This window comes from Coregonus clupeaformis, unplaced genomic scaffold (genome assembly GCF_020615455.1).
Source record: "Coregonus clupeaformis isolate EN_2021a unplaced genomic scaffold, ASM2061545v1 scaf0096, whole genome shotgun sequence".
Lineage (NCBI taxonomy): Eukaryota > Metazoa > Chordata > Actinopteri > Salmoniformes > Salmonidae > Coregonus > Coregonus clupeaformis.
Genome location: NW_025533551.1, coordinates 112,727 through 125,817, shown reverse-complemented (window position 1 = coordinate 125,817; position 13,091 = coordinate 112,727). Strand labels below are relative to the sequence as shown.

General features: G+C 44.7%; 1 pseudogene; it reads left to right on the top strand.

Moving 5' to 3' along the window:
- Window positions 1–5,778: 5,778 nt before the first annotated feature.
- On the top strand, window positions 5,779–10,250 carry LOC121585345 (annotated as a pseudogene).
- Window positions 10,251–13,091: the final 2,841 nt, after the last annotated feature.

Below are 13,091 nucleotides of genomic sequence, written 5' to 3'. Positions count from 1 at the left end.
TGTCTGCCAGACATGCAGAGATGCGATTCGCCACCTGGTTATCAGAAGGGGGAAAGGAGAAGATTAGTTGTGTATCGTCAGCGTAGCAATGATATGAAAGGCCATGTGAGGATATGACAGAGCCAAGTGACTTGGTGTATAGGGAGAAAAGGAGAGGGCCTAGAACTGAGCCCTGGGGGACACCAGTGGTGAGAGCACGTGGTGCGGAGACAGCTTCTCGCCACGCCACTTGGTAGGAGCGACCGGTCAGGTAGGACGCAATCCAGGAGTGAGCCGCGCCGGAAATGCCCAGCTCGGAGAGGGTGGAGAGGAGGATCTGATGGTTCACAGTATCAAAGGCAGCAGACAGGTCTAGAAGGACAAGAGCAGAGGAGAGAGAGTTAGCTTTAGCAGTGCGGAGAGTCTCCGTGACACAGAGAAGAGCAGTCTCAGTTGAATGACCAGTCCTGAAACCTGATTGGTTTGGATCAAGAAGGTCATTCTGAGAGAGATAGCAAGAGAGTTGGCTAAAGACGGCACGCTCAATAGTTTTGGAAAGAAAAGAAAGAAGGGATACTGGTCTGTAGTTGTTGACATCAGTGGGGTCGAGTGTTGGTTTTTTGAGAAGGGGAGCAACTCTCGCTCTCTTGAAGACGGAAGGGACATGGCCAGCGGTCAAGGATGAGTTGATCAGCGAGGTGAGGTAGGGGAGAAGGTCACCGGAGATGGTCTGGAGAAGGGAGGAGGGGATGGGGTCAAGCGGGCAGGTTGTTGGGCGGCCTGCAGTCACAAGTCGCAGGATTTTATCTGGAGAGAGAGGGGAGAAAGAAGTCAAAGCATAGGGTAGGGCAGTGTGAGCAGGACCAGCAGTGTCATTAGACTTAACAAACGAGGATCGGATGTCGTCAACCTTCTTTTCAAAGTGGTTGACGAAGTCATCCACAGAGAGAGAGGAGGGGGGAGGATTCAGGAGGGAGGAAAATGTGGCAAAGAGCTTCCTAGGGTTAGAGGCAGATGCTTGGAATTTAGAGTGGTAGAAGGTGGCTTTAGCAGCAGAAACAGATGAAGAAAATGTAGAGAGGAGGGAGTGAAAAGATGCCAGGTCGGCAGGGAGTTTAGTTTTCTTCCATTTCCGCTCCGCTGCCCGGAGCTCTGTTCTGTGAGCTCGCAATGAGTCATCAAGCCACGGAGCTGGAGGGGAGGACCGAGCTGGCCGGGAGGATAGGGGACACAGAGAGTCAAAGGATGCAGAAAGGGAGGAGAGGAGGGTTGAGGAGGCAGAATCAGGAGATTGGAGGGAGAAGGATTGAGCAGAGGGAAGAGATGATAGGATGGAAGAGGAGAGAGTAGTGGGAGAGAGAGAGCGAAGGTTGCGGCGGCGCATTACCATCTGTGTAGGGGCAGAGTGAGTAGTGTGGGAGGAGAGCGAGAGAGAAAAGGAAACAAAGTAGTGGTCGGAGACATGGAGGGAGTTGCAGTGAGATTAGTAGAGGAGCAGCATCTAGTGAAGATGAGGTCAAGCGTATTGCCTGCCTTGTGAGTAGGGGGGACGGTGAGAGGGTGAGGTCAAAAGAGGAGAGGAGTGGAAAGAAGGAGGCAGAGAGAAATGAGTCAAATGTGGACATAGGGAGGTTGAAATCCCCCAAAACTGTGAGGGGTGAGCCATCCTCAGGGAAGGAACTTATCAAGGCGTCGAGCTCATTGATGAACTCTCCAAGGGAACCTGGAGGGCGATAGATGACAAGGATATTAAGCTTAAATGGGCTAGTGACTGTGACAGCATGGAATTCAAATGAGGAGATAGACAGATGGGTTAGGGGAAAAATTGAGAATGTCCACTTGGGAGAAATGAGGATTCCTGTACCACCACCCCTCTGACCAGATGCTCTCGGGGTATGCGAGAACACATGGTCAGACGAGGAGAGAGCAGTAGGAGTAGCAGTGTTTTCAGTGGTGATCCATGTTTCCGTCAGCGCCAGGAAGTCGAGGGACTGGAGGTTGGCATAGGCTGGGATGAAGTCAGCTTTGTTGGCAGCAGAACGGCAGTTCCAGAGGCTGCCTGCGACCTGGAACTCCACGTGGGTGGTGCGTGCAGGGACCACCAGGTTAGAGAGGCAGCAGCCACGCGGTGTGGTGCGTTTGTGTAGCCTGTGCAGAGAGGAGAGAACAGGGATAGGCAGAGGCATAGTTGACAGGCTGTAGCAAATGGCTACAATAATGCAGAGGAGATCGGAATGAAATGAGCTAAGCATCTGGGAGCGGAGAGAGCAGGGCCTCCCTCACCAAAAACTTCTACCTCAGAAACTAAAATTGTTTCACTGAACCACCCGAACAAAAACTCTCCCAACTTCCACCTTTAGAAATCAGAATTGTTGTGAACCACAGCGGTTCAATGTTTAAAGGAATAGACTCAACCCACTTTATTCAACTATGACACCATAGCTAACTAGCAAGCTAGCATCCAATAACAATAACACACCGTATAGCACCAACCCTTGGTCACAACAAACCACCAATAGTGTGATAACACACTAAACAGATCATTCGTGTCTGTGTCAAGTTCCTTTCATGACGCAGCAATGATTAGATGTCCTAACCGACTTGCCAAAACTATAGTTTGTTAACAAGACATTTGTGGAGTGGTTGAAAAACAAGTTTTAATGACTCCAACCTAAGTGTATGTAAACTTCCGACTTCAACTGTATATAAACTCAGCAAAAAAAGAAACGTCCCTTTTGCAGGACCCTTTCTTTCAAAGATAATTAATAAAAATCCAAATAATTTCACAGATCTTCATTGTTCATTGTAAACGGTTTAAACACTGTTTCCCATGCTTGTTCAATGAACCATAAACAATGAATGAACATGCCCCTGTGGAACGGTCGTTAAGACACTAACAGCTTACAGATGGTAGGCAATTAAGGTCACAATTATGAAAACTTAGGACACTAAAGAGGCCTTTCTACTGACTCTGAAAAACACCAAAAGAAAGATGCCCAGGGTCCCTGCTCATCTGTGTGAACGTGCCTTAGACATGCTGCAAGGAGGCATGAGGACTGCAGATGTGGCCAGGGCAATAAATTGCAATGTCCGTACTGTGAGATGCCTAAGACAGCGCTACAGGGAGACAAGACGGACAGCTGATCGTCCTCGCAGTGGCAGACCATGTGTAACAACACCTGCACAGGATCAGTATATCCGAACATCACACATGCGGGACAGGTACAGGATGGCAACAACAACTGCCCGGGTTACACAAGGAACGCACAATCCCTCCATCAGTGCTCAGACTGTCCGCAATAGGCTGAGAGAGGCTGGACTGAGGGCTTGTAGGCCTGTTGTAAGGCAGGTCCTCACCAGACATCACCGGCAACAACATCGCCTATGGACACAAACCCACCGTCGCTGGACCAGACAGGACTGGCAAAAAGTGCTCTTCACTGACGAGTCACGGTTTTGTCTCACCAGGGGTGATGGTCGGATTCGCGTTTATCGTCAATGGAATGAGCTTTACACCGAGGCCTGTACTCTGGAGCGGGATCGATTTGGAGGTGGAGGGTCCGTCATGGTCTGGCGCTGTGTGTCACTGCATCATCGGACTGAGCTTGTTGTCATTGCAGGCAACCTCAACGCTGTGCGTTACAGGGAAGACATCCTCCTCCCTCATGTGGTACCCTTCCTGCAGGCTCATCCTGACATGACAATGCCACCAGCCATACTGCTCGTTCTGTGTGTGATTTCCTGCAAGACAGGAATGTCAGTGTTCTGCCATGGCCAGCGAAGAGCCCGGATCTCAATCCCATTGAGCACGTCTAGGACCTGTTGGATCGGAGGGTGAGGGCTAGGGCCATTCCCCCCAGAAATGTCCGGGACCTTGCAGGTGCCTTGCTGGAAGAGTGGGGTAACATCTCACAGCAAGAACTGGCAAATCTGGTGCAGTCCATGAGGAGGAGATGCACTGCAGTACTTAATGCAGCTGGTGGCCACACCAGATACTGACTGTTACGTTTGATTTTGACCTCCCCCCCTTTGTTCAGGGACACATTATTCAATTTCTGTTAGTCACATGTCTGTGGAACTTGTTCAGTTTATGTCTCAGTTGTTGAATCTTGTTATGTTCATACAAATATTTACACATGTTAAGTTTGCTGAAAATAAACGCAGTTGACAGTGAGAGGACGTTTCTTTTTTTGCTGAGTTTACATACACTACCAGTCAAACGTTTTAGAACACCTACTCATTCAATGGTTTTTCTTAATTTTTTACTATTTTCTACATTGTAGAATAATAGTGAAGACATCAAAACTATGAAATAACAAATACGGAATCATTTAGTAACCAAAAAAGTGTTAAACAAATCAAAATATATTTATATTTGAGATTCTTCAAATAGCCACTGTTTGCCTTGATGACAGCTTTGCACACTCTTGGCCTTGCACACTCTTGACCAGCTTAACCTGGAATGATTTTCCAGCAGTCTTGAAGGAATTCCCACATATGATGACCACTTGTTGGCTGCTTTTCCTTCACTCTGCGGTCCGACTCATTCCAAACCATCTCAATTTGGTTGAGGTCGGGGGATTGTGGATGCCAGGTCATCTGATGCAGCACTACATCACTCTCCTTCTTGGTAGAATAATGGCACGTAACTCATGTTTCCAGTGTGGGCCTCATCTCCTTAGTGTCAATAAGATCACGTCTGGCTATTTTTAACCTTATGCTTAACTCTACCACTCCCTACTAGTATAACACATAACCTATAGTATGATATGGCACATGGAACAAGGCGTTTTACTCCTGAAATAGAACTGTCAATAGGCTATGTAGAGGTCAGTAACTATAAAGAGCAGGTCATGCATAGTAACCTTTTTTGAAGTTATAACTGAGATTGGTAAATGAGTGGTGGCGGTTATGGCAATCTACAATACAGCTCCTAGTTTGCAGGATGCTCTCCAATTGTCATCACTGCATTTCTGTCCTAACAGAAGTGTGTATCTGATACAGTGAGTGATATACAGCCTGTATCCAGTCGATTTCAGTGTTTTCTTTTGTTGTATTCCTCACAGGCCAGGGCCTTGGGACCGCCTGGCTATACCTCGATTAGGGGGGGACATGGGTAAACAACAGAACTGGGACACAGTGGGCCGCAGTGCCCTGACTGACTGGAACAAATACTCAGGTACTTATGTGTAATGGTGCCGTATGAACAGTATGTCTGTATGACGATGACTTGGATTATGATGACTGATACTTCTTATACCTGTACTCTGTAAACATGTCTGCCTGATTTGAAAATACCCTGAGGTATTTCCATCCTGTCAGGTGCTGTATCGTGCTCAGATGATGAGCTGCTGCCCTCAGACGAGGACGATGAGTGCCCCCCCAGCCGAGACCAGCCCTACCTCTGCTTTGAGATCAAAAGCGACGACGGCTTCAGTGTAAAGGCAGACAGCATAGAGGGTGAGGTTTCAGGGAGGGAAGAGCAAATAAATAGACTTTATGTGTCTGTTATCTGTAGAGTGTTCATTTATAAATAATTGCGTTACCCAATTCTCAAGGCAATGATTTCTGCACAAATACCCACTATTTCTACATATGACTCAACATACGATTTTGAAATATACTTGTTCTCGTACTTGGCTAGAATGAACTTCTCTTGTGTAATAAACCATCTAGCAGTAAATGTAGGCTAGTTTCCATATGTATTACATTTGTGTGTTATCCTGTGTTACTCATACCTTACACTTCTCTCTCTTCATTCCTCTTCCCTCTCCTTTCCCTCATCAGTGGCCTGGAGGGCAGCGATAGACTGTGTCCAAGCGGCGCGGCCGGGGGCCAGGCTGAGGCAGCTGTCCTTCTCTGGGATGACAGGTGCCCGTATGCTGGGCCTGCTCCACGACACGGTGGTCTTCCTGGTGGAGCAGCTCCAGGGGGCCGGCCGCTGCCATAGCCACGCCTTCCGCTTCTTTAAACAGATCAGTCAAGAGGAGGACCTTCCTGTCAACCCCTCCGGCTGCGCCAGCTCCGAGGTCTACCTCAGGTCAGTGTCCTGGTGTTCTGTCCACTACAGGGGCCCTGGAAGTTAAATATAGAAATAGAAGGAAAGTCATTATTTTGGAATGTAATCTGGAAATTGAGTTTGAGTTGTCTTACAGATTCATCTTACATATCTTGTAAACATTTCACCAATACTTCCTAGGTATCATGAGTCGTAGATTGGAAGAAGTTTAATAAATAAAAACGTATTCATTTGGAAATCTCTGACAATTGGTGAATAACTACAAGTTTAATGGTGGGAACAGGTATTACTTTGTCCTTACATTGCAGTTGGTCAACCCATACCACTAAAGTCTAGCAAATCTCTAGAGAATCTGGGTTTTCCCCTCTGTAGGTGGTTTTCAACCTCAAAGTGGAAGCTAGACTCTCTGTGTGGAATATTGGTGAAATATCTGTTTTGAATGTAGACAGCTGTTAGGTTTAGAGGAACAATGGATGTGTCTATGTCTGGCTGTGTTTCTATGTGAGTATCATCTCCACCTCCACAGTCGGAGTAGGCTAGAAATAAGACCTGTATGACGTCTATGCTGCTCCATTCATTAACATATGAAGAATGTGTGGGTGATGTGCACCTCCCAAATTCTACACCAGTGCTGGGCAAAAAAAAACTATGATAAAGAAAGTTAAGCCTGCATACTGTAAAATTTTACGTAACACCTTGTTCCTGTCTTCTTTTACAGGAAGTCCACCTTCGACATGTTCAACTTCCTGGCTTCCCAGCACCGCCAGCTCCCTGACATCAACCCCTACGATGAGGAGGAGGATGAAGTCCCACTCAAATCCACAAGGTCAGATTATAGAGTTATTGTATGCTGGTAATCACAAAGGAAGCTAGCTTAATGCTAACATCTTAAAAAAGGAAACTGGCTTAAATATTGCAGGAGCTAGTCCATGAAAGATCTTGTCCAGCGGAACATTCTTAGAACTTGTCGTACATTCCTTTAAAAACCAACTTTCACATCAACAAATGATCCACTTATAAGTTGGTAGACATAACATATCAATGTATTCATTCAGACTGATGAGTAACAAAGGAGCCAGCTATACAACTACAGGTTTCCACAATCGTTTTATAGCTGTGACTTAACCATTCTGTCATTTCTGTAACTACCTCCCCCTAACAAGCAACGTTAAAAATGTGTTCTACCCTCTTATAGCTTTGAGTCTTTAGAGACTCATCTCAGAGTTCAACCTGAAAGGTCAGAAGCACATCATCATCTTCTCTGCTTATCCCTTTTCTCCTAGACGTGCCACTAGCTTGGAGGTCCCGATGGCCATGCGCTTCAGACATCTGGAGAGGACATCTAAGGAGGCTGTTAGCTGGGACAGGTCAGCACACAACTAGTCCTGGTCCCCCCTTAGGGGCTGAGGACAAAGCTCATGTGTTTCTCAGTGGGGGGCCAACTGACCCCACAATAGGTCAGTTGCGGCCTGTCTGGATAGGAAGCCATCACTGTGGTTCTCTACAGCTGTCACAGCAAACTAGGGACAGAGGCATGGTTTGTATTTCCTGCTTCTCCCTTTTTAAGTCCCCCTCAAGAAGCGTCATAGTGAAGTCTGTTATTCTGCTGCAAAATGAGTAACATGAATTCCCATTGACTCAGGATCAGATAATTTAAATACAATTCAAAATCTGATCCTTTGCATCATTTTAATAGCCAAGGAGATTAGCTATGGAAACCTTTGTTCATGCTTGAGCCTCTTCTGACATTTCGCTCTGATCTCTGGTGTAGGTCTGCTATCCACGAGCGAGGTCTGTTCTGCAAGAGGAACATCGACGCTCAGGAGATGGTCATCGAGTATGCTGGCATCGTCATTCGCTCAGTGCTCACAGACAAGCGGGAGAAGTACTACGATGGCAAGGTGAGATCAATCAGTTCAGAGTGTGGTTGAGGAGACAACATAAACCCTATGGTTCGTCCCAACGAGACCTTAGTTGGTGGACTTTTTTAAAATCCACTAATTGTGGGATTGAATGAATAAATATTATTGATACCAACATAATACATGTTCCTTAAACTAAAACTAAGTCCCCTGTCTCTTTTCCCTCCTTCCTCCACTGGGTATCGGCTGCTACATGTTCCGTATCGATGACTTTGACGTTGTGGACGCCACCATGCACGGCAATGCCGCGCTTCATAAACCACTCATGCGAGCCCAACTGCTACTCACGCGTCATCAATGTGGAGGGCCAGAAGCACATCGTCATCTTCGCCCTGCGCAAGTCTCCCGGGGCGAGGAGCTCACCTACGACTACAAGTTTCCCATCGAAGACCCAGCAAGCAAGCTCAACTGCAACTTGGGCCCGGAAATGTAGATGCTTTCTCAACTAGGGGCAGGAGGAGGACGTGGGACTGCCACAGTCCCTGCAGGGGGAACAAGGCACTAGGGGAGGGGGGTGAGAGACCAGAGGCAACAGGGAAAAACAACAGAGGTTAAAAGCCTTAAATTAAGGTTTTACTGGGTTGGGAGTTGGGGAGGAGAAAATACATGAGAAGATGAGCCACTACGACGAGACTGGGAGAAGAACCAGGACCAGGAGATGGAAAGCAAGAGGGAAGAGGAGAGCCGCACAGGGACATGCATCCATAAGCTCACATTGACTCCTAACCAATATGCACCTGCCAGAGGTTTGGCAAGTTCATAACAGGAAAGGGCGGAAGTAGCTACCGTTAGAGCGTGGGTTTTTTCTTGAGAACAGGATACTGAACGCTGCAGACATCTGTTGTGGTTATGCTGGTTCTATGTTACATGAAGGTATTTTCCTTGATGCATAACGTCTAGCCCTTTCTGTTGAAATAAGGGTGGACCAGAAAAGCTAGACTTGGAGTGATTCCTTATCTTTTTTTGTGTGTGTGTGTGGGGGGGGGGGGTTAATTTCGACACCCATAATCATGTTGGTTCCATCCTCTCTAGTCGATCCCTTAGCCATATCTCCATCTTTACTTGATCCTTTAATCATTGTTTTATTTATTTGAAATTATATTTCACAGTGCTCATCATGCATCAGGTTGTACATATTTGCTTTGCGTTGACTGTTCAGAGAACCATGGTGCTATTAAGATACGATGGGCCATAGGTTTGGAGGCTCCAAGGTCAGAGACCCTGCAAATAATACATATTTTTCTATCCACTCTCCACTCCCCTCTCACACAGACTGGGGAAGGGACCTCCATTATGTTCAGTTAAACGGTTAGATAACGGTTAGTGTCACCCTTAAAGAGAGTTTGCTGCAGCTAAATCATATCTTTAAGAACTTTCCCTTCACCATTTTTGTATGTAGCAAACACTACCCAATCCAAGAGTGACGAATTTAGCTGGAAACCTCAGTGCGTCTTTTTTTATTTGAAAGTATATTTCCTTTTGCAATAATATTAGGCCTACGTTTTTGCTGCGCTACAGTTGCACATCTTTAGTGAACTAACAACATCCAGACTCCCTATTTCTCAACATTCAGTGGAGTTAACAAAGTACTGACTTTGACATTCTCTGCAATCCACAAAGGGTGGAACACTGTCCAAGTTACACCACTGAGAGATGCATTATAAACTCTAAATATACCCGACTGTGTGGACTGACAGCACCCCTGTGCGCTGGAGATCTCAAGCATAGTGTTAGGCCAGTACTTTACTGTAAGTTGCTCAGTAGGATTACTTTAAGAGAGAATCATGTCTTTGTGTAAAACCTAGACAGGGAGAGAATGCACTCAGCACCTTAACGTTTGCTGTCGTACAACTTTAGACAACGCTGTCAGTCAGTTCAGTCAGACGTATTAGGAAATCAAATCTACACACTGTTGTTCACATATTTACAATAAGAGATTGCTTGAGCTCTAGAATAGTTGTAGTTATTCATGTTTCTGTTCAGATTTTGGACTGGTGAAACTAGCTGTGCTTTGTATAAACGGTGGTGGTCTTGTGGGAAATCTTCCTTCCCTTATTATGTTGTGGATTAATATCACTATACTTGTTAAAAATCAAAAGTTCTCCCAGAGTTTTTGTAGAATCAAGATAGACTTTTATTACATGAAGTAACGAAAGCCGAGCTGGTCCATGGAGTAGCTACTTGCCCTGACTCCAAGCTCTCCTTATATACAGACACAAATACATAGTCAAGTTTATACAACACACATGATCACTCCTCTCTAAGTGAATGAATAACATCTTTCAGTGTACTATATTACGTATTGGATCACAAAAAAATAAAATTTTACATTACCATGTAGTTTACCAATAAAATGTTCTGATGGTGATGTGGATATACTCGGAATACATATCCCAAAGGAAATAAATGATCTCACTTCAATAAAGTATAATAGAAAGTTAGCAAAAATAGATAAGATCTTGCTACCATGGAAAGGTAAATACCTGTCAATTTGTGGAAAAATCACCCTGATTAACTCTTTAGTATTATCCCAGTTTACCTATTTGCTTATGGTCTTGCCTACGCCTAGCGAACAGTTTTTTAAATTATATGAGAAAAAAATATTCCATTTTATTTGGAACGGCAAGCCAGACAAAATTAAACGGAGGACAGAAATTATTAAATATTAAAGCATTAGACCTATCACTAAAAGCTTCAGTCATACAAAAGTTGTACTTACAGTTTTTTCTGATTGGTTAAGCACATTTTTTGTAACTATTGGCTATTTTTGCAAAACACTACACACAAATAAGAAAACCTTTCACCCAATTATCAAAACATTGTAGTTCTCTTGCAAAAGCGAACACAGCTAGATTAACTCTTCACACCTTCTTAAAAATGGTGTTTTCGTATCAAACAGTAAACACAAGCCATCATCTACTAAGCACACAATGTGCCAACTATACACTGATGGTATGAATACAAAACACATCTGGCTTTTGCTTTCTCTGTGTACAGATGTCAATTTGAGGTCATACTTTTGTCATAGTGTCATGTAAACATACAAGGATCCAAACTTCAAGTATTGGTGTTTATTCACACTCATCAAAACCAAGACAAAGTCAGAACACAAAATAGTAATTTCACAAAAAAAAGAAAAACAATCAGCCTACATCATGTCGTCTTTCTGGGTCCGGCCACAAAATTTCGTCCACATCGCATGCGATATCCTCCAGTCCAAGGCACCGGGGAAAATATATCCTTGAATGCCGTATCCAGGCCTGACATGATGCCTGGTCAATATCTCCACATGCCTCCTCCATTGCCTGTAAAAGGGCTACCTGTTGATGAGGATGACGGTCGTACACTTTCCAGCGCAGGCAGAGAATAACTCCTCGATGGGATTTAAGAATGGAGAGTATGGAGGGAGGTTGAGTGCCATGAAGAATGGGTGGTCTGTAAACCAGTTGCGGACCAAAGCAGCCCTATGGAAACTAACATTGTCCCATATGATGACATATCGGGTATGCTCTGGTCTCTGAACAGTGAGCATGTCATGTAAGGTGTCCAGGAATGCAATAATGTGTGCAGTGTTGTATGGGCCTAAGGTTGCATGATGGTGAACAACACCATTTTGGCTTATAGCTGCACACATGGTTATGTTACCACCACGTTGTCCTGGGACATTGATGATGGCACGGTGTCCAATAATGTTCCTGCCACGTCTCCTGGTTTTACTGAGGTTAAAACCGGCCTCATCTACAAAAAGTAGCTCATGTCCCATGGCATCTGCTTCTAGTTCCATCACTCTCTGGACAAGACAAAACAAATGCAACACATCAGGCCCATGCACAGCACTACAGTATGCACTTCCAAATTCAGAACCAATGACACTATAGCTTACCTGCACATAGTCATATCGCAGTTGCTTTACACGTTCTGTGTTTCTCTCGAAAGGAACTCTGTAAATTTGCTTCATTCTTATTCTGTGGCACGCAAGTACACGACTTAGTGCAGAAATACTTACACTGTGTATATTTTGAAAGATGGTGTCATTATCAATTATGCGCTGCTGTATTTCGCACAGTCTTATTGCATTATTGGCAATCACCATGTTCACTATATGGGTCTCTTGCTCTGGAGTGAACATTCTTCCTCTGCCCCCAACATCTGGACGTCTAGCAATTCTGTAAAGTAACAATTTCAGTATTTTTGCATGTATGGTACTGTTGTGTTTCTCATTAGAGTATGGCAGTGCTACAAAGTAGTTACCGATTCTCATTTCGAAATGTCCTAATGATGCTTGCCACAGTGTAGCGGCTCAAATTAGGCTCAACCCGTTGGCCAGCTTCCCTCAGGGTCATCCCATGGTTGATGACATGGTCCACTATTGTAGCTCTGATGTCATCAGTTATTCTATTTCTTACTCTTCTTACCCTTCCTCTTTCCCCTCCTCGTCCCTCTTCTTGCTCCTCCTTGTCCTCTTCCTCTAACTTCCTCTAACCCTCTCGCTTCTTCAACTCCACGTCCTCTTCCTCCAACTTCTTCAACTCCACGTCCTCTCCCTCGGCCTCCTCGGCCTCCTCTGATTCTCACTCTTCTCCCTCTTACTGCTCCTTCCATTGTACTCCACACAGACAGCTTACATGTGGCTTATTTATAGTGCTTAGGCTGATTGCAAAGTGAACTAATTATCTACAACAGTTTTCACATGTGCAAGTGTGCCAGACAGTTGGCAAAATAGTGTTAATGATAGCCATACATGTGTATAATTTTGCTAGGAGTGTGTTGGAAATTTGGTAATTGAGTGTAAGCAGTGAGTTGTGTTTAAAGTTCTGCAAAAAGAGTGTTGTGCAGTGAATTGTGCCTACAGTTTTGCAAAGTGTGTTTTACAAAATTGTAAACTGAGTGCAAAGCAGTGTTTGTGCTTTTAGTTTTGCAAACTCAGTGAGTGGTTTTGCTATACGTATTAATAGTTTTAGAAATTGTGCTACAAGATTCACGATTAGCGCTTAAGCATTCAGAAAAAACTGTAAATCCGAACTGGTTCTCTAGCAAATTAGTAAGATTGTCTCACCCAATGTTCAAGAATGGCCTTTTTCCCTTTATTCAGATTACAACCACTCACTTTCAGTTATTTGAAAAGGAAATAATCTCCCAGATATCACTATTTCTAAAACAAGCCATAGAAA